This window comes from Pan troglodytes, chromosome 6, assembly GCF_028858775.2.
Source record: "Pan troglodytes isolate AG18354 chromosome 6, NHGRI_mPanTro3-v2.0_pri, whole genome shotgun sequence".
Lineage (NCBI taxonomy): Eukaryota > Metazoa > Chordata > Mammalia > Primates > Hominidae > Pan > Pan troglodytes.
The window spans coordinates 63580192-63605479 of record NC_072404.2 but is presented as its reverse complement, the minus strand read 5'-3'; positions in this window follow the sequence as shown (position 1 = coordinate 63605479).

Genomic DNA, 25288 nt, shown 5'->3' with positions numbered 1-25288 from the left:
AAGGGTCACTGTGACATCATAACTCTGCACGGGTCACCCCGGTGACAGACCATTGTCTGTGATCCGCCTAACGGGACTTTATGACATCATGACTCTGCACTGGTCACCGAGGTGACAGACCCTTGCCTGTTATCTGCCTACGGGGACATTGTGACATCATGACTCTGCACTGGTCACCGTAGTGAGAGACCCTAGTCTGTGATCTGCCTAAGGGGGCATTCTGACATCATAAATCTGCACTGGTCACCCAGGTGAAATACCCTTGTCTGTGGTCTGCCTCAGTGAGCATTGTCACATCATAACTCTACACAGGTCACCCAGGTGTCAGGCCCTTGTCTGTGATCTGCCTAATGGGGCATTGTGACATCATAACTCTGCACTGTTCCCCCTGGTGACAGGCCCTTGCATTTGATCTGCCTAAGGGTGCATTGTGACATCATAAATCTGCATTTGTCACCCAGGTGACAGACCCTTGTCCGTGAGCTGCCTAAGTGGGCATTGTGACATGATAATTCTGCACAGGTCACCCTGTTGACAGACTCATCTCCGTTATCCACCTAAGGGGGCACTGTGACATCATAACTGTGGACTGGTCACACAGGTGACAGACCCTTGTCTGTGATCTGCCTAATGTGGCATTGTGACATCATAACTCTGTACTGGTCACCGTGGTGTCAGACGCTTTTTGTGATCTGCCTAAGGCGGCATTGTGACTTCCTAACTCTGCACTTGGCACCCAGTTGACGGACCCTTGCCTGTGATCTGTCTAATGGGGCATTCTGACATTATAACTCTGCACTGGTCACCTAGGTGAAAGACCCCTGTCTGTGATCTGCCTAGAGGCGCATTATGACATCAAAAGTCTGCACTGGTCACCCAGATGACAGACCCTTGTCTGTGATATGCCTAAGGGGGCATTGTGACATCATAACTCTGCACCCATTACCCAGGTGACAGACCCATGTCTGTGATCTGCCTAAGGGGGCATTTTGACATCATAACACTTCCTTGCTGACCCCGGTGACAGGCCGTTGTCCGTGATCTGCCTAAGGGGGCATTGTGACATCATATATCTGCACTGGACACCCAGGTTACACACCCTTGTCTGTGATCTGCCTAAGGGGCATTGTGATATCAAAGTTCTGCACTGGTCACCCAGGTGATAGACCCTTGTCTGTGATCTGCCTAAGGGGGCATTGTGATATCATAGCTCTGCACTGGTCACCCAGGTGACAGACCCTTGCATGTATTCTGCCTAAGGGGGCATTCTGATATCAAAGCTCTGCACTGGTCACTTTGGTAACAGACCCTTTTCTGTGATTTGCCTAACGGGGCCTGTGACATCATAAGTCTGCATTGGTCACCCAGGTGACAGACACTTGTCTGTGATCTACCTAATGGGGCATTTAGACATCATAACTCTGCACTGGTCATCTAGGCGACAGGCACTTGTCTGTGATCTGCCTAAGGGTTCATTGTGACATCATAACACTGCACCGGTCACCCAGGTGACAGACACTTGTCTGTGATCTACCTAAGGGTGCATTGTGTCATCATAACTGTGCACGCGTCATCCCGGTGACAGACCCTTGTCTGTGATCTGCCTAAGGGGGCATGGTGATATCATTACTCCGTTCTTGTCCCCCTGGTGACAGACCCCTCTCTGTGATCTGCCTAAGGGGGCATTGTGACATTATAACCCTTCAGTGGTCACACAGGTGGCATACCTTTGTTTGTGATCTGCCTAAAGGGGCATTGTGACATCATAACTCTGCACGTGTTACCCAGGTGACAGACCTTTGTCTGTGATCTGCCTAAGGGGGCATTGTGGCATCTTAACTCTGCACTGGTCACCCAGGTGACAGACCCTTGCCCGTGATCTGCCTATGGTGGAATTGTGACATCATAAGCCTGGACTGGTCACCCAGGTCACAAACCCTTCTCTGTGATCTGCCTAAGGGGGCATTGTGACATCATAGCTCTGCACTGGTCAGCCAAGTGACAGACCCTTGCCAGTGATCTGCCTAAGGGGGCATTGTGACGTCATAACTCTGCACTGGGAACCCAGGTGCCAGGACATTTTCTGTGATCTCCCTAATATGGCATTGTGACATCATAACTCTGCACTGGTCACCCAGGTGACTGACCCTAGTCTTTGATCTGCCTAAGTGGGCGTTCTGACAACCTAACTCTACACTGGTCACCCAGGAGACAGACCCTTGTCTGTGATCTGCCTAAGGGGGCATTGTGACATCATAACTCTCCACTGGTCACCCAGGTGTCAGACCCTTGCCTGAGATCTGCCTAAGGGGGCATTGTGACGTCATAACTCTCCACTGGGCACCCAGGTGACAGGCCCTTCTCCGTTCTCTGCTTAAGGGGGCACTGTAACATCGTAACTCTGCACTGGTCACACAGGTGACAGACCATTGTCTGTGATCTGCCTAGGGAGTTACTGTGACATCGTAACTCTGCAATTGTCACCCAGGTGGCAGACGCTTGCCTGTGATCTGCCTTAGGTGACATTGTGACATCACAACTCTGCACTGGGCACCCAGGTGCCAGACCCTTGTCTTTGATCTGCCTAAGGGGGCATTGTGACCTCATAACTCTGCACTGGTCACCCAGGTGAGAGACCGTTGTCTGTGAGCTGCCTAAGGGGTATTGTGACATCATAACTCTGCACGCGTTACCCAGGTATCAGACCGTTGTCTGTGATATGCCTAAAGGGGCATTGTGAATTCATCACTCTGCACTGGTCAGCCAGGTGACACACCCTTGCCCATGATCTGTCTAAGGGGACATTGTGATATCATAATTCCGCACTGGTCACTCAGGTCACAGACCCTTTTCTGTGATCTGCCTAAGGGGGCATTGTGACATCATAGCTCTGCACTGGTCACCCAGGTGATAGACCCTTGTCTGTGATCTTCCTAGGGGTTCACTGTGACATCATAAATGTGCACGAGTCACCCTGGAGACAGAACCTTGTCTTTGATCTGCTTAAGTGGGCATTGTGACATCATAACACTGCACTGGTCAGTTAGGTGAACGATCCTAGACTTTGTTCTGCCTAAGGGGGCGTTGTGAGACCATAACTCTGCGCTTGTCACACTTGTGACAGACCCTTTTTCGTTATCTGCCTAAGGGGGCATTGTGACATCATAACTCTTCACTGGTCACCGTGGTGGCAGATCCTTGTCTGTGATCTGCGTAAGGGGGCATTGTGACATCAAAATTCTGCACGGGTCACCCAGGTGACAGACCCTTGTCTGTGATCTGCCTTAGGGTTCACTGTGACATCATAAATGTGCACGAGTCACCCTGCTGACATAACCTTGTCTTTCATCTGCTTAAGTGGGCACAGTGACATCATAAGTCTGCACTGGTCAGCAAGGTGACCGACCTTTGTCTTTGTTCTGCCTAAGGGGGCATTGTGACATCATAACTCTGCACTGGTCACCCAGGTGACAGACCCTTGTCTGTGATCTGCCTAAGGGGGCACTGTGACATCATAACTCTGCCCTGGTCACCCTGATGAGATACCCTTGTCTGTGATCTGCCTAAGGGGGCATTGTGACATCAAAAGCCTGCACTGGTCACCCCGGTGACAGACCCGTGTCTGTGATCTCCCTAAGAGGGCATTGTGACATCATAACTCTGCACTCTTCACCCAGGTGACAGACCCTTGTCCGTGATATGCCTAAGGGGGCACTGTACATCACAATTCTGCCCTGGTCACCCAGGTGACAGACCCTTGTCTGTGATCTGCCTAAGGGGGCATTTTGACATAATAAGTCTGCGTTGGTCACCCACGTGACAGACCCTTGTCTGTGGTCTGCCGAATGTGGCTTTGTGACATCATAACCCTGTACTGGCCACCCAGGTGACACACCCTTGCCTGGGATCTGCCTAAGGGGGCATTGTGACATCATAACTCGGCACTGGACACACAGGTGACAGACACTTGACTGTGTGCTGCCTAATGGGTCATTGTGACATCATAACCCTGCACTGGACACCCAGGTGACAGACCCTTCACTGTGATCTGACTAAGTTGGCATTGTGACATCATAACGGTGCAGTGGTCACCCAGGTGACAGACCCTGGTCTGTGATCTGCCTAAGGGGGTATTGTGACATCATAACTCTACACTGGTCACCCATGTGACAGACCCTTGCCTGTGATCTGCCTAAGAGAGCACTGTGACGTCATAACTCTGCACTTCACAGCCAGGTGAGAGACCTTTCTCTTTGATCTGCCTAAGGGGGCATTGTGACATCATAACTCTGCACTGGTCACCCAAGTGACAGGCCCTTGTCTGTGATGTGCCTATGGGGGCACTGGGACATCATAACTCTGCACTGGTCACCCAGGTGAAAGACCCTTCTCTTTGATCTGCCAAAGGGGGCATTGTGACATCATACCTGTGCAGTGGTCACCCAGGTGAGAGACACTTGTCTTTGATCTGCCTAAGGGTGTATTGTGACATAAATCTTCACTGGTCACCCAGGTGACAGACCCTTGACTTTGAGCTGCCTAAGGGGGCATTGTGACATCATAACCCTGCACTGGTTACCCAGGTGACAGCCCTTTGCTAATGATCTGCCTAAGGGGACATTCTGACGTCATAACTCTGCACTGGGCACCCAGGTGGCAGGCCTTTGTCTGTGATCTGCCTAAGGGGGCTTTTGGACATCATAACTCTGCACTGGACACCCAGGTGACCGACTCTTGTCTTTGATCTGCCTAAGGGTGCATTGTGACATAACTCTGCACTGGTCAACCAGGTGACAGACCATTGTCTGTGATCTGCCTAAGGTGGCATTATGACATCATACCTCTGCATGGTTCACTCTGGTGACAGTCCCTTGTCTGTGATCTGTCTATGTGGGCATTGAGACATGATAAGTCTGCACTGGTCACCCATGTGAAAGACCCTTGACTTTGATCTGCCTAAGGGGGCATTGTGACATCATACATCTACACTGGTCACCGTGGTGCAGACCCTTGTCTATGATCTGCGTAAGGGGCCATTGTGACATCATAACTCGGCACTGGTCACCCAAGTAACAGACCCTTGTCTGTGATCTGCCTATGGGGGCACTGAGACATCACAACTCTGCACTGGACATCCAGGTGGCAGCCCCTTGTCTGTTATCTGCCTAAGGAGGCATTGTGACATCATAACTCTGCACTCGACACCCAGGTGAGAGACCATTGTCTTTGATCTGCCTAAGGGGGCATTGTGACATCATAACTCTGCACTGGTCTCCGAGGTGACAGACCCTTGTCTTTGATGTGCCTAGGGGGGCATTGTGGCATCATAAATATGCACTTGTCACAGTGGTGACAGACCCTAGTCTGTGATGTGCCAAAGGGGCCAATGTGACATCATAACTGTGCAGTGGTCACCCAGGTGACAGACCCTTGTCTTTGATCTGCCTAAGGGGGCATTGTGACATAATAACTCTGCGTTGGTCACCCAGGTGTCAGAACGTTGCCTGTGATATGCCTGAGGGAGCATTGTGACATCATAACTCTCCACTGGTCAGCCAGGTTACAGAACCTTGACTTTGATCTGCCTAAGTGGACATTGTGACATCATAACTCTGCACTGGTCAGCCAGATGACAGACCCTTGGGTGTGATCTGCCTAAGGGGGAATTGTGACATCATAAATCTGTGTTGGTCACCCAGGTGACAGAACTTTTTCTGGGATCTACCTAAGGGGGCATTGTGACATCACAACTCTGCGCTGGTCACCCAGGTGACAGACCCTTCCATGTGATCTGCCTAAGGGGGCATTGTGACATCATAACTCTGTGTTGGTCATCAAGGTGACAGACCCTTTTCTCATATCTGACTAAGGGGGCATTGTGACATCATAACTCTGCGCTGGTCACCCAGGTGAAATACCCTTGCCTGTGATCTGCGTAAGGGGGCACTGTGACATCATAACTCTTCAGTCGTGGACGTGGTGACAGACCCTTGTCTGTGATCTGTCTAAGGGAGCATTGTGACATCATAACGGTCCACTGGACACCCAGGTGAGGGACCTTTATCCGTGATCTCCCTGAGGGGGCATTTTGACATCATAAATCTGCACTTGTCGCCCAGGGGAAAGACCATTGTCTCTGATCTGCCTAAGGGGGAATTTTGACATCACATCTCTGCACAGGTCAACAAGGTGACAGACTGTTGTCTGTGATGTGCCTAAGGGGGCATTGTGACATTATAACTCTGCACTAGTCACCGTGGTGACAGACCCTTGTCTCGGATCTGCCTAAGGTGGCATTGTTACATCATAACGGCGCACTGGTCCACCAGATGACAGACCCTTGTCTGTGATCTTCCTAAAGGGGCATTGTGACATCATAATATTGAAATGGACCACAGGTGAAAGACGACTGTCTGTGATCAGCCTAAGTGGGCATTGTGACCTCATAGCTCTGCACTGGTAAACCAGTTGACAGAACCTCGTCTGTGATCTGCCTAAGGGGACATTGTGACATCACAATTCTGCACTGGTCACCCAGGTGACAGACCCTTGTCCGTTATCTGCCTAAGGGGGCATTGTGACATTATAACTCTGCACAGGTCACCAAGGGTACAGTCCCTTGTCTGTGAACTGCCTAAGGGTCATTGTGACATCATAATTCCGCACTGGTCACCCAGGTGACTGATCCTTGTCTCTGATCTGCCTAAGTGGGCATTGTGACATCATGAGTCTGCACTGGTCACCCAGGTTACAAGACCTTGTCTGTGATCTGCCTAAGGTGGCATTGTGAAGTCATAAATCTGCGCTTGTCACACAGGTGAGAGATCCTTGTCTCTGATCTGGCTTAGTGGGCATTGTGACATCATAACTCTGCGCTGGTTACCCACGTGAGAGACCATTGTCTGGGATACGACTAAGGGGGCATTGTGACATCACAAATCTGTGCTGGTCACCCAGGTGTCAGACTCTTGTTTTGATCTGCCTCAGAGGGCATTGTGACATTATAACTCTGCACTGGTCACCGTGGTGAGAGACCCTTGTCGGTGATCGGCCTAAGGGGCGTTGTGACATCATAACTGTGCACTGGTCATCCAGGTGAAAGACCTTTGTCTGTGATCTGCCTAAGGGCGCATTGTGACATCGTAACTCTGCACTGGCCACCCAGGTGAAAGACTCTTGTCTGTGATATGCCTAAGGGGTCATTGTGACATCATAACTCTTCACTGGTCACCCAGGTGGCAGACCCTTGTCTGTGATCCGCCTAAGGGGGCTTTTTGACATCATAACTCTGCACTGGTCACCCAGGTGACAGACCTTTGTCTGTGATCTGCCTATGGGGGCCTTGTGACATCATAACTCTGCACTGGTCACCCAGGTGACAGACCCTTGTCTGTGATCTGACGAAGGGGGCATTGTGACATGATAATTCTGCACGGGTCACACAAGTGACAGACCCTTGTCTGTGATCTGCCTAAGGGGGCATTGTGACATCATAACTCTGCACTGTTCACCTAGGTGACAGACCCTTGTCTGTGATCTGCCTAAGGGGATATTGTGTCATCATAACTCTGCACTTGTCACGCAGGTGAAAGACCCTTGTCTGTGATCTGCCTAAGTGGGCATTGTGACATCATAACTCGATGCTGGTCACCCAGGTGACAGACCATTGTCTGTGATCTGCTTAAGGGGGCACTGTGACATCCTAATTCTGCATTGGTCACCCTGGTGACAGACCCTTTTCCGTGATCTGCCAAAGGGGGCATTGTGATGTCATAACAGGACACTGATCACCCAGGTGACAGACCTATGACTCTGATTTGCCTAAGGGGACATTGTGCTATCAAAACCCTCCACTGGTCACCCAGGTGACCGACCCTTGTCTGTGATCTGACTAAGTCTGCATTGTTACATCATAACTCTGCACTGGTCACACAGGTGACACACCCTTGTCTGTGATCTGCCGGAGGGGCACTGTGACATCATAACTCTGCACTGCTCACCGTGGTGACAGACCTTTGTCTGTGATCTGCCTAAGGGGCCATTGTGACATCATAACTCTGCACTGGTCACCGTGTTGAGAGACCCTTGTCTGTGATCTCCCTAAGGGGGCGTTGTGACATCATAACTGTGCACTGGTCACCCAGGTGACAGAACCTTGTCTGTGATCTGCCTAAGGGGGCGTCGTGACATCATAACTGTGCACTGGTCACCCAGGTGACAGTCCCTTGACTGTGATATGCCTAAGGGGCATTGTGACATCATAACTCTGCACTGGTCACCCAGGTGAAAGACCCTTGTCTGTGATCTGCCTAAGAGGGCATTGGGACATCATAACTATTCACTGGTAACCCAGGAGACAGACCCTTGCCAGTGATCTGCCTACGGGGGCATTGTGACATCACAACTCTGCACTGGTCACCCAGGTGACAGACCCTTGTCCTTTATTTGCCCAAGGGGCATTGTGACATTATAACTCTGCTCGGGTTACCCAGGTGACCGACCCTTGTCTGTGATCTGCCTTAGGGTCATTGTGACATCATAATTCTGCACTGGTGACCCAGGTGTCTGACCCTTGCCTTTGATCTGCCTAACTGGGCATTGTGACATCATAACTATGCACTGGTCACCCTGGTGACAGACCCTTTTCCGTGATCTGCCAAAGGGGGCTTGGTGACTTCATAATTGGGCACAGGTCAACCAGGTGACAGACCTTTGTCTCTGATTTCCCTAAGGGTCATTGTGATATCATAACACTGCACTGGTCACTCAGGTGACCGAACCTTGTCTGTGATCTGACTAAGTCTGCATTGTGACATCATAACTCTGCACTGGTCACCCAGGTGACAGACCCTTTTCTGTGATCTGCCTAAGGGGCACTGTGACATCATAACTCTGCACTGGCCACCGTGGTAACCGACTGTTGTCTGTGATCTGCCTAAGGGGCCATTGTGACATTATAACTCTGCACAGGTCACCCAGGTGACAGACCCTTCTTTATGATCTCCCTAAGGGGGCATTGTGACATCATAATTCTGCACTGGTCACCCAGGTGACAGACCCTTCTCTTTGATCTGCCTAAGTGGGTTTGTGACATCATAACCCTGCACTGGTCACCCAGGGGACAGACCCTTGCCTGTGATCTGTCTAAGGGGACATTGTGACATCATAACTCTGCACTGGTCACCCAGGTGACGGACCCTTTACTGTGATCTGCCTAAGGGGGCATTGTTTCATCATAACCCTGCACTGGTCACCCAGGGGACAGACCCTTGTCTGTGATCTGCCTAAGGGTCATTGTGTCATCATAATTCTTCACTGGACACCCAGGTGACTGACCCATGTCCTTGATCTACCTAGGTGGGCATTGTGACATCATGACTCTGCAATGGTCACCCAAGTGACAGATCCTTGTCTGTGTTCTGTCTAAGGGGGCATTGTGACATCGTAACTCTACACTCGTCAGCCAGGTGACAGAACCTTGTCTTTGATCTGCCTAAGTGGGCATTGTGACATCATAACTCTGCACTGGTCACCTAGGTGACAGACCCTTCTTTGTGATCTCCCTAAGGGGGCATTGTAACATCATAACTCTGTGTTTGTTACCAAGGTGACAGACCCTTTTCTGGTATCTGCCTAAGGTGGCATTGTGTCATCATAACTCTGCACTCGTGAACGTGGTGACAGACCCTTGTCTGCGATATGTCTAAGGGGGCATTGTGACATCTTAACGGTCCACTGGACACCCAGGTGAGAGACCCTTGTCTGTGATCTGACTAAGGGGGCATTGTGACATCATAATTCTGCACTGGTCACCCAGGTGACAGACCCCTGTCTTTCATCAGCCTAAGGGGTCATTGTGACATCATAATACTTCACTGGTCACCCAGGTGACTAACACTTGTCTGTGATCTGTATAAGGGTGAATTGTGACATCATAACTCTGCACTGTTCACCCTGCTGACAGACCCTTGTCTGTGATCTGCCAAAGGGGCATTGTGACATCATAACTCTGCACTGGTCACCCAGGTGAGCGACCCTTGACAGTGATCTGCCTAAAGGCGCTTTTTGACATCATAACTATGCACTGGTCACCCAGGTGACAGACGCTTGTCCGTTATCTGCCTAAGATGGCATTGTGATATCACATCTCTGCACTGGCCACCCAGGTAACATTCCCTTGTCTCTGATCTGCCTAAGGGGGCATTGTGACATCATAACCGTGCACTGGTCTCCCTGGTGACAGACTCTTTACTGTGATCTGCCTAAGGGGACATTGTGACATCATAACTCTGCAATGGTCACCGTGGTGAAAGGCCCTTGTCTGTGATCTGCCAAAGGGGGCCTTGTGACTTCATCAATCTGCAGTGGTCACCCAGGTGACAGACCCTTGTCTCTGATCTGCCTAAGGTGGCATTGTGATATCATAACTCTGTGCTGGTAACCCAGGAGACAGACCCTTGCCTGTAATCTGCCTAAGGGGGCATTGTGACATCACAACTCTGCACTTCTCACCCCGGTGAGAAACCCTTGTCTGTGGTCTGCCTAAAGTGGCATTGTGATATCATAAGTCTGCACTAGTCACCGTGGTGACCGACCCCTCTCTGTGATCTGCCTAAGGGGGCATTGTGACATCATAACTGTGCACTGGTCCCCCAGGTGACAGATCCTTGTCTGTCATCTGCCTAAGGGTGCATTGTGAGATCTTAGCTCTGCACTGGTCACGCAGGTGAAAGACCCTTGTCTGAGATCGGCCTAAGGGGGCATTGTGACATCATAACCCTGCAATGGTCACCCAGGTGTCAGACCCTTCTCTGTGATCTGCCTAAGGGTCATTGTGATATCATAACTCTGCACTGGTCACCCAGGTGACAGACCTTTCTCTGTCATATGCCTAAGGGGGCATTGTGACTTCATAACTCTACACAGGTCACCCTGGTGACAGATCCTTGTCCGTGATCTAAGGGGGCATTGTGACATCATAACTCTGCACTGGTCACCCAGGTTACAGACCCTTGTCTCTCATCTCCCTAAGGGGGCATTGTGACATCATAAACCTGCACTGGTCACCCAGCTGACAGACACATCTCTGTGATCTGCCTAAGGGGGCATTGTGTCATCGTAACTCTGCACTGGTCACCCTGGTGACAGATCCTTGTCTGTGATCTGCCTAAAGGGGCTTTGTGAGATCTTAGCTCTACACTGGTCACGCAGGTGAAAGACCCATGTCTGAGATCTGCCTAAGGGGGCATTGGGACATCATAACGCTGCACTGGTCACCCAGGTGACAGACCCTTGACTCTGATCTGCCTAAGTTGGCATTGTGATATCATAAACCTGCACTGGTCACCCAGGTGACAGACCCTTGTCTCTGATATGCCTACTGGGGCATTGTGACATCATAACTCTGCGCTGGTCACACAGGGGTGAGACCCATGTCTGTGATCTGCCTAAGGGTATATTGTGACTTCATAACTCTGTGCTGGTCACCCAGGTGACAGTCCCGTTTCTGTGATCTGCCTAACGGGGCATTGTGATATCATAATCCTTCCCTCGACACTCAGGTGACAGAACCTTGTCTTTGATCTGCCTAAGTGGCGTTGTGACATCATAACTCTGCGCTGGTCACCCAGGTGACATGCCCTTGTCTGTGATCTGCCTAAGGGGGCATTGTGATATCATAAATCTGCACTGGTCTCCCAGGTGACAGACCCTGGTTTGTGATCTGCCTAAGGGGTCATTGCGACATCATAACTCTGCACTGGTCACCCTGGTGACAGACCCTTGTCCGTGATCTGCCTAAGGGGGCATTGTGACAACATAACTCTGCACTGGTAACCCAGGTGACAGACCCTTGTCTCTGATCTGCCTAACGGGTCATTGTGACATCATAACCCTGAATTGGTCACCCTGGTTACAGACCCTTGTCTGTGATCTGCCTAAGGTGGCGTTGTGACATCATAATTCTTCCCTGGACACCCAGGTGTCAGAACTTTGTCTTTGATCTGCCTAAGGGGCATTGTGACATCATACTTGGGTGCTGCTCACCCAGGTGACAGGCCCTTGTTTGTCATCTGCCTAAGGGGGCATTGTGACATCATAACTCAGCACTGGTCACCCAGGTGACAGACCCCTGTCTCTGATCTGCCTAAGGGGCATTGTGACATCATAACCCTGTGCTCGCCTCCCTGGTGACAGGCCCTTCTTTGTGATCTGTCTAAGGGGGCATTGTGATATCATAACCCTGCACTGCTCATCTTGGTGACAGACCCTTTTCCGTGATCTGCCTAAGGGGGCATTGTGACATCATAATTCTGCACTGGTCACACAGGTGAGAGACCCTTGCCTGTGATCTGCCTAAGGGGGCATTGTGATATCATCACTCTGCACTGGTCACCCAGGTGGCAGACCCTTGTCCATGATCTGATTAAGGGAGCATTTTGACTTCATAACACTACACAGGTCACCCAGGTGACACACCCTTGTCTCTGATCTGCCTAAGGAGGCATTGTGACATCATAACCCTGCACTGGTCACCCAGGTTTGAGACCCTTGTCTGTGATCTGCCTAAGGGGGCATTGTGACATCATAACTCTGCACTGGTCACCCTGGTGACAGACCCTTGCCCGTGATTTTCGAAAGGGGACATTCAGACATCATAACTTTCCACTGGTCACCTAGGTGACAGACCCTTATCTCCGATCTGCCTAAGGGGGCATTGTGACATCATAACCCTGCACTGGTCACCAAGGTTACAGTCCCATGTCTGTGATTTGCCTAAGGGGGCATTGTGACATCATAATCCTGCACTGGTCACCCAGGTGACAGACCCTTGTCTGTGATCTGCCTAAGAGGGCATTGTGACATCATAACTCTGCACTGGGCACCCTGGTGAGACACCCTTGTCCGTGATCTGCCTAAGGGGACATTGGGATATCATAACCCTGCACTGGATACCTAGGTGACAGACCCTTGTCTATGATTTGCCTAAGGGGCCATTGTGACATATAACTCCGCACTGGTCACCCTGCTGACAGGCCCTTGCCGTGATCTGCATAAGGGGGAATTGTGACATCATAACTCTGCACTGGTCACCCGGGAGACAGACCCTTATCTCTGATCTGCCTAAGGGGGCGTTCTGACATCATATCCCTGCAATGGTCACCCAGGTGACAAACCCTTCTCTGTTATCTGCCTAAGGGGGTATTGTGATATCATAGCTCTGTACTGGTCACCCAGGTGAAAGACCCTTGTCTGAGATCTGCCTAAGTGGGCATTGTGACATCATAAGTCTGCACTGGTCATCCAGGTAACAGGCCCTTTTCTGTGATCTGCCTAAGCGTTCATTGTGATATCATAACACTGCACTGGTCACCCTGGTGACAGACCATTGTCCTTGATCTGCTTAAGGGGGCGTTGTGATATCATAACTCTGAACTGGATACCTAGGTGACAGACCCTTTTTTGCATTTTGAATAAGGGGGCATTGTGACATCATAACTCTGCACTGGTAACCCTGCTGACAGACCCTTGTCCATGATCTGCCTAAGGGGGCATTGTGACAACATAACTCTGCACTGGTAACCCAGGTGACATGCCCTTGTCTGTGATCTGCCTAAGGGGGCATTGTGACATCATAACTCTGCGCTGGTCACCCAGGTGACATGCCCTTCTCTGTGATCTGCCTAAGGGGGCATGGTGGTATCATAAATCTGCACTGGTCTCCCAGGTCACAGACCCTGGTTTGTGATCTGCCTAAGGGGTCATTGCGACATCATAACTCTGCACTGGTCACCCTGGTGACAGACCCTTGTCCGTGATCTGCCTAAGGGGGCATTGTGACAACATAACTCTGCACTGGTAACCCAGGTGACATACCCTTGTCTCTGATCTGCCTAAGGGTGCGTTGTGACATCATAACCCTGAATTGGTCACCCTGGTGACAGACCCTTTTCTGTGGTCTGCCTAAGGTGGCATTGTGACATCATAATTCTTCCCTGGACACCCAAGTATCAGAACTTTGTCTTTGATCTGCCTAAGGGGCATTGTGACATCATACATCTGTGCTGCTCACTCAGGTGACAGGCCCTTGTCTGTCGTCTGCCTATGGGGGCATTGTGACATCATAACTCTGCACTGGTCACTCAGGTGAGAGACCCTTGTCGCTGACCTGCCTAAGGGGCATTGTGACATCATTACCCTGCACTGGCCAACGTGGTGACAGGCCCTTCTTTGTGATCTGTCTAAGTGGGCATTGTGACATCATAACCCTGCACTCCTCATCCTGGTGGCAGACCCTAGTCCGTGATCTGCCTAAGGGGGCATTGTGACATCATAATTCTGCACTGGTCACAGAGGTGACAGACCCTTGTCTGTGATCTGTCTAAAGGGGCATTGTGATATCATCACTCTGCACTGGTCACCCAGGTGACAAACCGTAGTCCATGAAATGATGAAGGGGGCATTTTGACTTCATAACTCTACACAGGTCACCCAGGTGACACACCCTTGTCTCTGATCTGCCTAAGGCGGCATTGTGACATCATAACCCTGCACTGGTCACCCAGGTGAGAAACCCTTGTCTGTGATATGCCTAAGGGGGCATTGTGACATCGTAACTCTGCACTGGTCACCCTGGTGACAGACCGTTGCCCGTGATCTGCGAAAGGGGATATTCAGACATCATAACTTTCCTCTGGTCACCTAGGTGACAGACCCTTATCTCCGATCTGCCTAAGGGGGCATTGTGACATCATTACCCTGCACTGGTCACCAAGGTTACAGACCCATGTCTGTGATTTGCCTAAGGGGGCATTGTGACATCATAATCTTGCACTGGTCACCCAGGTGACAGACCCTTGTCTGTGATCTGCCTAAGGGGGCATTGTGACATCATAACTCTGCACTTGGCACCCTGGTGACAGACCCTTGTCCGTGATCTGCCTAAGGTGACATTGTGATATCATAACCCTGCACTGGATACCTAGGTGACAGACCCTTGTCTGTGATTTGCCTAAGGGGCCATTGTGACAAATAACTCTGCACTGGTCACCCTGCTGGCAGGCCCTAGTTCGTGATCTGCATAAGGGCGCATTGTGACATCATAACTCTGCACTGGTCACCCAGGAGACAGACCCTTATCTCTGATCTGCCTAAGGGGGCGATGTGACATCATATCCCTGCAATGGTCACCCAGGTGACAGACCCTTCTCTGTTATCTGCCTAAGGGGCTATTGTGACATCATAGCTCTGCACTGGTCACCCAGGTGAAAGACCCTTGTCTGAGATCTGCTTAAGGGGGCATTGTGACATCATAAGTCTGCACTGGTCACCCAGGTAACAGGCCCTTGTCTGTGATCTGCCTAAGAGGGCATTGTGATATCATAACACTGCACTGGTCACCCTGGTGAGAGACCATTGTCCGTGATCTGCTTAAGGGGGCATTGTGATATCATAACTCTGCACTGGATACCTAGGTGACATACCCTTTTCTGTATTTTGAATAAGGGGGCATTGTGACATCATAACTCTGCACTGTTCAACCTGGTGACAGACCCTTGTCCGTGATCTGCCTAAGGGGGAATTGTGACAACATTACTCTACACTGGTCTCCCAGGTGACAGACCCTTGTCTGCGAACTGACTAAGGGCGTATTGTGAAATCCTAACTCTGCACTGGTCCCCCAGGTGATAGACCCTTGTCTGCGATCTGCCTAAGGGGGCATTGTGACATCATAACTCTGCACTGGTCACCCAGGTAAAAGTCCCTTGTCTGTGAGCTGCCTAAGGGGGCTCTGCGACTTCATAATTCTGCACTGGTCACCGTGCTGACAGACCCATGACTGTGATCTGCCAAAGGGGGCACTGTGACATCCTAACTTTGCACTGGTCACCCAGGTGACAGACCCTTGTCTGTAATCTGCTTAAGGGGGCATTGTGACATCCAAACTCCACACTGGTCACACAGCAGACAGACCCTGGTCTGTGATCTGCCTAAGGGTGCATTGTGAAATCAAAAGTCTGGAGTGGTCACCCAGGTGACAGACACTTGTCTGTGATCTGCCTAAGGTGGCATTGTAACATCACAACCCTGCACTGGTCACGCAGGTGACAGACCTTTCTCTGTCATCAGCCTAAGGGGACATTGTAACATCATAACTCTGCACTGCTCACCCAGGCGACAGACACTTGTCTGTGATCTGACTAAGGGGGAATTTTGACATCATGACTCTGCACTGGTCACCCACGGGAAAGACCCTTGTCTGAGATCTGCCTAAGGGGGCATTGTGACATCATAACTCTGCACTGGTCACCTCGTGACAGACCCTTGTCTCTGATCTGTCTAAGGGGTCATTGTGAACAAAGAACTCTGCACTGGTCACCAAGGTGACAAAACCTTGTCTGTGATATGCATAAGAGGGCGTTGAGACATCATAACACTGCAGTGGTAACACAGGTGACAGACCCTTGCCCGTAATCTGCATAAGGTGGCATTGTGACATCATTACACTGCACTGGTCACTGAGGTTCCAGACCCATGTCTTTGATCTGCCTAAGGGGGCATTGTGACATCGTAAATCTGCACTGGTCACCATGGTGACATTCCCTTGTCTGTGATCTGCCCAAGGAGCCATTGTGACATCATAATTATGCACTGGTCACCCAGGTGACAGACCCTTGTCTTCGATCTGCATAAGGGGGCATAGCAACATCAAAACTCTACACTGTTCACGCAGGTGACAGACTCTTGTCTGTGATCTGCTTAAGGGAGCATTGTGACATCATAACTCTGCACTGGACACCCAGGTGACAGACCCTTGTCTTTGATCTGCCTAAGAGGGCATTGCGACATCATAACTCTACACTGGTCAGCCAGGTGACAGACCCTTGTCTGTGATCTGCTTAAGGGGGTGTTGTGACATCATAACTCTGCACTTGTCACCCAGGTGACAGAAGCTTGTCTGTCATCTGCCGAAGGAGGCATTGTGACATCATAACTCTGCACTGGTCACGCAGGTGACAGACCCTTGTGTGGCAGCTGTCTAAGCGGGCATTGTGACATCATAACTCTGCACTGGACCCCCAGGTGACAGACCCTTGTCTTTGATCTGCTGAAGGAGGCATTGTGACATCATAACTCTGCATAGGTCACCCAGGTGACAGACCGTTGTCTGTGAGCTGACTTAGGGGGCATTGTGACATCAAAACTCTGCGCTGGTCATCCAGGTGACACACCCTTGCCTGTGATCTGCTAACGGGGCATTGTGACATCATAATTCTGCACTGGGCACCCAGGTGGCAGGCCCTTGTCTGTGATCTGCCTAAGGGGGCATTGTGACATCATATCTCTACACTGGTCACCCAGGGGACAGACCCTTGTCTGTGATCTGTCTAAGGGGGTATTGTGACATCATAACCCTGCACTGGTCAACCAGGTGACAGACCCCTGCCTGTGATCTGCCTAAGGCGGCATTGTAATGTCATAACTCTGCACTGCGCACGCTGGTGACAGGGCCTTCTTTGTGATCTGCCTACGGGGGCATTGTGACATCATAACTCTGCACTGGGCACCCAGGTGACAGGCCCTTGTGTTTCATCTGCCTAATTGTTAATTGTGACATCATAACCCTGCACTGGTCACCCAGGTGACAGAACGTTTTCTGTGATCTGCCTAATGCGAAAATGTGACATCATAACTCTGCGCTGGTCACCCAGGTGACAGGCCCTTGTCTGTGTTCTGCCTAAGGGGGCATTGTGATATCATAACTCTCCAGTGGTTACCCAGGTGAGAGAAGCTTGTTTGTGATATGCCTAAGGGGGCATTGTGAGATCGCAACAGTGCACTGGTCAACCTGGTGACATACCCTTGCCTGTGATCTGCCTAAGGGGGCATTGTGACATCATAAAACTGCAATGGACGCCCAGATGACAGACCCTTGTCGGTGATCTGCCGAAGGGGGCATTGTGACATTATAACCCTGAACGCGTTACCCAGGTGTCTGAACCTTGTCTGTGATCTGCCAAAGGGGGAATTGTGACATCATAACTCTGCACTGGTCACCGTGGTGACAGACCCTTGTCTGTGATCTGCCTAAGGGGCCATTGTGACATCATAACTCTGCACTGGTCACTCAGTTGACAGACCCCTGTTTGAGATCTGAGTAAAGGGGCATTGTGACACCATGAATTTGCACTGGTCACCCAAGTGAAAGTTCCTTGTCTTTGATCTGCCTAAGTTGGCATTGTGACATTATAACACTGCACTCGTCACCCTGGTGTCAGACACTTCTCTGTGATCTGCCTAAGGGGGCCTTGTGACGTCACAACTCTGCACTGGTCACTATGGTAACAAACCCTTGCCTGTGATCTGCCTAAGGGGCCATTGTGACTTCATAACTCTGCACTGGACACTCAGGTGACTGACCCTTGTCTGTGATCTGCCTAAGGGGGCAATGTGACATCATCACGCTTCACTGGTCACCCAGGTGACAGACCATTGTCTGTGATCTGCCTATGGGGTCATTGTGACATCATAACTCCATACGGGTCAGCCAGGTGACAGACCGTTGTATGTGATCTGCCTAAGGGGGAATTGTTACATCATATCTCTGCACTGTTCATCCAGGTGACAGACCCTTGTCTGTGATCTGCCTAAGTGGTCATTTTGAAATCATGACTCTGCACTGGTCACCCACGTGACAGAACCCTGTCTGTGATCCTCATAAGGGGGCATTGTGACATCATAGCTGTGCACTGGTCACCAATGAGACACACCCTTGTTTGTGATCTGCCTAAGGGGGCATTGTGACATCATAATTCTGCACTGGTCACCCAGGTGAAAGACCCTTGTCTGAGATCTGCCTATGGTGGCATTGGGACATCATAGCTCTGCACTGGTCACCCAGGTGAAAGGCCCATATCTGTGATATGCCTAAGGGGTCATTGTGACATCATAACTCTGCACTTGTCACCAAGGTGACAGGCCTTTTTCTGTGATCTGCCTAAGGGGGCATTGTGGTATCATAACTCTGCACTTGTCACCCAGGTCACAGACCCTTGTCTTTGATATGCCTAAGAGGGCATTGTGACATCATAACTCTGCACTGGTCCACCTGGTGACAAACCATTGCCCGTGATCTGCCTAAGGGGGCATTGTGACATCATAACCCTGCACTGGTCAACCAGGTGACAGACCCTTGTCTCTGATCTGCCCAAGGGATCATGGTGACATCATTAACCTGCTCTGGTCACCCAGGTGACAGACCCTTGTCTGTGATCTGCCTAAGGGGCATTGTGACATCATAACCCTTCACTGCTCACCCAGGTGATAGACCCTTGTCTGTGATCTGCTTAATGGGGCATTGTAACATCGTAACTCTTCACTTGTCACTGTGGTGACAGACCCTTGTCTGTGATCCTCATAAGTGGGCATTGTGACATCATAACGCTGCACGGGGAAACCAAGTGACAGGCCCTTGTCTGCGATCTCCCTAAGGGGGCATTGTGACATCATAACTCTCCACTGAGCACTCAGGAGACAGGCCCTTGTCTGTGATCTGCCTAAGGGGTCATTGTGATATAATACTTCTGCGCTGGTCACCCAGGTGACAGAACCTTGTCTGTGATATGCCTAATGGGGCATTGTGACATCATAAGTCTGCAGTAGTCACCCAGGTGGCATAGCCTTGTCTGTGATGTGCCTAAGGGGGCATTGTGGCATCAGAACTCTGCTCTGGGCACTCAAGTGACATGCCCTTGTCTGTGAACCGCCTAATGTGGCATTGTGACATCATAACTCTGCACTGGTCTGCCAGGTGACAGACCCTTGCCTATGAACTGCCTAAGTTGGCATTGTGTCATCATAACTCTGCACTGATCTCCCAGGTGACACACCCTTGTCTTTAATCTCCCTCAGGGGGCATTTTGACATCATAACCCTACACTGGTCACCCAGGTGACAGATCCTTGTCTCTGATCTTCCTAATGGGGCATTGTGACATCATAAGCCAGCACTGTTCATGCAGGTGACCGACCCTTGTCTGTGATCTGCCGAAGTCTGCATTGTGACCTCATAACTCTGCACTGGTCACGCAGGTGACAGACCCTTGTCTGTGATATGCCTAAGGGGGCATTGTGACATCTTAATTCTAAACAGGTCACCCGGGTGACAGACCCTTGTCTTTGATCTGCCTAAGTGGTCATTGTGACATCATAACTCTGCATTGGTCACCCGGGTGACAGACCGTTGTCTGTGATCTGCCTAAGGTTACATAGTGACATCATAAATCTGCACTGGTCACCCAGGTGACAGACCCTTGTCTGTGATCTGCCCAAGGGGGCATTGTGACATCATATCTCTGCATTGGTCACTGTGGTGACAGACCGTTGTCTGTGATCTGCCTAAGAGGCCATTGTGATATCATAATACTTCACTGGTCACCCAGGTGACAGACCTTGTCTGTGATCTGCCTAAGCGTCATTGTGACATCATAATTCTGTACTGGTCACCCAGGTGACTGACCCTTGTCTGTGATCTGCCTAAGGGGCCATTGTGACATCATAACTCTACACTGGTCACCCAGGTGACAGACCCGTATCTGTGATCTCCCTAAGGGGGCATTGTGACATCATAACCCTGCACTTGTCACCCAGGTGACAGAACCTTGTCTTTCATCTGGCTAAGTGGGCATTGTGACATCATAACCCTGCACTGGTCATCCAGGTGACAGTCCCTTCTCTGTGATCTGCCTAAGGGGTCAATGTGACATCATAACTGTGCACTCGTCACCCTGGTGACAGACCCTTGTGTGTCATCTGCCTAAGGGGTCACTGTGACATCATACCTCCGCACGGGTCACCCTGGTGACAGACCCTTGTCTGTGATCTGCCTAAGGGGGCATTGTGACATCATAACTCTGCACGGGTCACCCAGGTGAGAGACCCTTGTCTCTCATCTGCCTAAAGGGGCATTGTGACATCATAGCCCTGCACTGGTCACCCAGGTGACAGACCCTTGTGTGTGATCTCCCTAAGTCTGCATTTGGACATCATAACTCTGCACTGCTCACCGTGGTGATCGACACTTCTCTGTGATCTGTCTAAGCGGGCATTGTGACCTCACAACCGTGCAGTGGTAACCGAGGTGACGGACCCTTGTCTGTGATCTGCCTAGGGGGGCATTGTGACATCATAAATATTCACGTGTCACCCAGGTAAAAGACCCTTGTCTGTGATCTGCCTAAGGGGGCATTTTGAAATCATACCTCTGCACTGCTCATCTTGGTGACAGACCCTTGTCCGTTAACTGCCGAAAGGGTCATTGTGACATCATAAATCTGCACTGGTCACCCAGGTGACAGACCCTTGTGTGTGATCTGCCTAAGGTGGCATTATGACATCATAACCCTGCACTGGTCACCCAGGTGACAGACCCTTGTCTGTGATATGCCTAAGCCTGCATTGTGACATCATAAGTCTGCACTGGTCACCCAGGTGACAGACCCTTGTCTGTGATCTGCCTAAGTGGTCAGTGTGCGATCATAAGGGTGCACTGGTCACCCAGGTGACAGACCCCTGTCTGTGATCTGCCCAAGGGGGCATTGTGACATCATAACTCTGCACGGGACACCCAGGTGAGAGACCCTTGTCTGTGATACGCCTAAGGGGGCATTTTGTCATCATAAATCTTCTCTTGTCACCCAAGTTAAAGACCCTTCTCTGTGATCTGCCTAAGGGGGAATTGTGACATCATAACTCTGCACTGGTCACACAGATGACAGGTCCTTGTCTCTGATCTAACTCAGGGGAAATTGTGATATCATAACTCTGCACTGATCACTCAGGTGACAGACCCTGGTCTGTGATCTGCCTAAGGGGGCATTGTGACATCGTAACCCTGCACTGGTCACCCAGGTGTCAGATCCTTGTCTGTGATCTGCCTAAGCGGACATTGTGACATCATAACTCTGCACTGGTCACCCAGATGACAGACCCTTGTTTCTTATCTGCCTAACGGTGCATTGTGACATCATAACCCTGCACTGGTCATCCTGGTGACAGACCTTGCCTGTGATCTGCCTAAGGGGGCATTGTGACATTCTGACCCTGCACTGGAAACCCAGGTGGTAGACCTTTTTCTCTGATCTACCTAAGGGGGCATTGTGACATCATAACCCTGCACTGGTCACCCAGGTGACAGACCCTTGACAGTGATCTGCCTAAGTGGTCAGTGTGACATCATAAGGGTGCACTGGTCACCCAGGTGACAGACCCCTGTCTGTGATCTGCCAAAGTGGGCATTGTGACATCATAACTGTGCACGGGTCACCCAGGTGAGAGACCCTTGTCTGTGATCTACCTAAAGGGGCATTGTGACATCATAACGCTGCACTGGTCACCCAGGTGACAGAACCTAGTCCCTGATCTGCCTAATTCTGCATTGTGACATCATAACTCTCCACTGGTCACCCTGGTGACAGACCCTTGTCTGTGATCTGAATAAGGGGGCATTGTGACATTATAACACCGCACTGCTCACCGTGGTGACAGACCCCTGTCTCTGGTCTGCCTACGGGGACATTTTGACATCATAACTCTATACTGGTCACCCAGGTGACAGACCCATGTCTGTGATCTGCCTAAGTGTGCATTGTGACATCATAATTCTGCACGGGTAACCCGGGTGCCAGACCCTTGTCTGTGATCTGCCTAAGGGGGCATTGTGATTTCAAAATTCTGCACGGGTCACCCGGTTGACAGGACCTTAACTGTGATCTGCCCAAGGGGGCATTGTGACATCATAACTCTGCACTGATCACCGTGGTGACAGACCCTTGTCTGTCATCTGCCTGAGGGGGCATTGTGACATCATAACTCTGCACTGATCACCGTGTTGACAGACGCTTGACTGTGATCTGCCTAACGTGGCATTGTGATGTCATAACTGCACTGTTCACCCATGTGACAGACCGTTGTCTGTCATCTGCGTAACGGGGCATTGTGACATCATAAATTTGCACTGGTCACCCAGGTGAAAGACCCTTGTATGTGATCTGCCTAAGGGGGCATTGGGACATCATAACTCTGCACTGCTCACCCAGGTGACAGACCCTTGTCTGTGATCTGCGTGAGGGGGCATTGTGATATCATAACTCTGCACTGGTCACCCTGATGACAGCCACTTTTCCGTGATATGCCTTAGGGGGTATTGTGACATCATAAATCTGCACTGTTCACCCAGGTGACAGATACTTGTCTCTGATCTGCCTATGGGCGTATTGTGACTTCATAACCCTGCACTGTTCACCCAGGTGAGAGACCGTTGTCTGTGATCTTCCTAAGGGGGCATTGTGACATCATAATTATGTACTGGTTACCCGGGTGACAGACCATTGGCTGTGATCTGCCTAAGGGGGCATTGATACTTCATAACTCTGCACTGGTCACCCTGGTGACAGACGCTTGTCTGTGATCCGCCTAAGGGGGCATTGTGACATCATAAATCTGCACTGGTCACCCAGGTGACAGACCCTTGTGAGTGATCTGCCTAAGTTGGCATTGTGACATCATAAGCCTGCACTGGTCACCGTGGTGACAGACCCTTCTCTGTGATCTGCCTAAGGGGGCATTGTGACATCATAACCCTGCACTGGTCACCCAGGTGCAGACCCTTGTCTGTGATATGCCTAAGCCTGCATTGTGACATTATAACACTGCACTGGTCACCCAGGTGACAGACCCTTGTCTGTGATCTGCCTAAAGGGGCATTGTGCCATCATAACTCTGCACTGGTCACCGGGGTGACAGACCCTTGTCTGTGATCTGCCTAAGGAGGCATTGTGATATCATAACTGTGCACTGTTTACCCAGGTGACAGACCCTTGACTGTGATCTGCCTAGAGGGCACTGTGACATCATAACCCTGCACTGGTCACCAACGTGAAAGGCCGTTGAATATGATCTGCCTAAGGGGGTATTGTGACATGATAACTCGGCACTGCTCACCCAGGTAACAGACCCTTGGCTGTGATCTGCCTAAGTGTGCATTGTGACATCATAACTCTGCCCGGGTCACCCTGGAGACAGACACTTGTCCGTGATCTGCCTAGGGGGGCATTGTGACGTCATAACTCTTCACTGGTCACCAAGGTGACAGACACTTGTCTCTGATCGGCCTAAGGGGGCATTGAGACATCATAACCCAGCACTAGTCACCCAGGTGACAGATCCTTGTCTGTGATCTACCTAAGGGGGCATTGTGACATCATAACTGTGCCCTGGTCACCCAGGTAACAGACCCTTGTCTGTGATCTGCCTAAGGGGGAATTGTGACATCATAACTCTGAACTGGTCACCCAGTTGAAAGACCCTTGTTTATGATCTGCCTTACGGGGCATTGTGATATCATAATTCTGCACTGGTCGCCCAGGTGACTGACCCTTGTCTTTGATCGGCCTAACTGGGCATTGTGAAATCATAACTCTGCACTGGTCACCGTGGTGAGAGACCTCTGTCTGTGATCTGCTTAAGGGGGAGTTGCGACATCATAAGTGTGCACTGGTTACCCAGATGACAGACCCTTGTCTGTGTTCTGCCTAAGGGGCATTGTGACATCATAACTCTGCACTGGTCACCCAGGTGAAAGACCCTTGTCTGTGATCTGCCTAAGGGGGCATTGTGACTTCATAACTCTTCACTGGTAATGCAGGTGACAGACCCTTGTCGGTGATCTGCGTAAGGCGGCGTTCTGACATCATTACTCTGCACTGGTTACCCAGGTGACAGATCCTTGTCTGTGATCTGCCTAAGGGGGCCTTGTGTCATCATAACTCTGCACTGGTAACCCAGGTAACAGACCCTTGTCTGTGATCTGCCTAAGGGGGCATTGTGACATCATAAATCAGTGCTGGTCACCCAGGTGACTGTCCCTTGTCTGTGAACTGCCTAAGGGGGCATTGTGACATCCTAAATCTGCACTGGTCACCCAGGTGACAGACCCTTGTCTGTGATCTGCCTAAGGGTCATTTTGACGTCATAATTCTTCACTGGACACCCAGGTGACGGACTCTTGTCTTTGATCTACCTCAGTGGTCCTTGTGACATCATAACTCTGCACTTTTCACACAAGTGACAGACCCGTCTCTGTGATCAGCCTAAGGGGGCCTGGTGACATCATAATTCTGTGCTGGTCACCCGGGTAACAGACCCTTGTCTGTGATCTGACTAAGGGGGCATTGTGATATTATACCTCTGCGCTAGTCACGGAGGTGACAGACCCTTGTCTGTTATATGCC